The sequence below is a fragment of the Blennius ocellaris genome, assembly GCF_963422515.1.
Source record: "Blennius ocellaris genome assembly, chromosome: 17".
In the NCBI taxonomy this organism is placed as follows: Eukaryota; Metazoa; Chordata; class Actinopteri; order Blenniiformes; family Blenniidae; genus Blennius; species Blennius ocellaris.
In genome coordinates this window covers 12,901,167-12,902,973 of record NC_137666.1, presented here as the reverse complement: position 1 = coordinate 12,902,973, position 1,807 = coordinate 12,901,167, and positions in this window count along the sequence as shown.

Here is a 1,807-nt window from a genome sequence, read left to right as displayed (position 1 = left end):
TTGGCCATTAAAAAAAAAAAAAAAGGACCTCAGAATATTGGCCGTTTTGCAATTCTTAGAACGCCAGTGCGTACTCGCATACGTCATGAACGCGAGAATGCGTCGAGGTTAATGGAGAATTGAAACTCGAGCGTCCTTGATGACGCGGTGGCTGTCATGGCTGGATGATGGACCTTGAAGCTGAGGAGGAGGCGGCAGAATCGGATGAGGAGGAGAGGGAGGAGGTGGTGGTGGACCCTGTTGCCTCTCTGGTTCGCTGGGTGGTTGATTTGTACATGACATTTTAAATGATGATCTAAACTTTAGAACATTATGGTAAAATAGTCAGTACCTTTTCTGTCTCATACATGATATGTACAGTATAGTACCGTGTTTTGTACAGTGTTACTAGTAGTTCTATACAACATTTCTATTACCATTCAACACCTTAGAGCTCATTAACAATAAAAGCAGCTGATCAGAAATATCCTACTAAAACAAACAATACATTTACTGTTTGTTTTACTGAAGATCCCTGATGTATATTAAATGAATTCAGCAGGATTCCACATATCTGCCTGCTTATTGTCATCTTTCTGGTCATGTCATTAATATGTACTGGATTACATTAGTCTAATATATATATATATATATATACATCCTACAGTTATTAACAGTAATAATTTCTCTAAATGTATAAATACATGCATGACTCATACTGTCAATCAAAGAAAGATATCAATCAGAAGATAAAAGAAACTTTAATTAACACATTTCAACAGAACCTACAACACTTAAAACACAAATAAGTTAGAATTATGTACATATAAAAATTACATTGTTTTCAAAAATTCTAAAGTTCTTTCTTTTATTTCCCAGGAACCCCTATAGTGATACACAGGTCAATAATGTTCCTATCCTGGACACTTTTTCTCCTGGAGGTGAGAAATGGCTAATGATACGACTTTATTTTTAAAAGATCTCTCCCACATACCTTTATCTATTGAGTTGGTAAATACTTTTTTTTGCTGCATATGAATTTTGTAACTTATTTGAAAATTGTCATTACGAAGGATAGAGAAGCCAGATGCAATCAGAATTTTGACTCCATTATCGACAAAACCCAAAACAAATGGAATCCATGGCTGTCAATAGATTTATTATTGAGAGGTAGAATATTATTGGCCAAAGCTGAATGAATTGCCCAACTTACATGTGCTTTATCTCTCTATGTTAACACAAAAGTCTCTAAAGACATTGACAAGACGTTATTCAACCTCAAATGGAGGAGCAAATACCATTACTTAAAAAAACAACTGTAATAATGAACTCATATGATGAAGGGTTGCCTTACCTTTTTAGACTTTTCCACCTTTCTAACACATTCAAAATAAATTGGCTCAGACAACTCATCAAGAACCCATATTCAATTTGGAAAATCATTCTAAAATATATTTTTCTTGTAAATTGGTTGGCCTAAATGTTCTTCCTTATCATCTTAATCATATTTCCTCAATCCCGTGACGTCATCCATGTTAAGGGAAAATGGATAGGAAAGGAGAAAGGAGTACTATTTCGATGTACCTTTGGTCTCCCACTGATGACGTTTCACTGGTACAACGAGAACACGAGCATGGGCAAGTATTGGTTTTGTAAAACGGCCTTTGGTCTCCATCTAGCGGTTTAAAATAAAAACGCACTTTCGCAACGTTCACCAGCGTGCGCGTTCACCAGCGAGTCCCGTGACGACCGCGTCATCAGCTGTCCGGCCGTAGTTACGCACGCGCGGTTACGGCGCTGCTGTTTCTGTGCAAGATTTGTTTGGACA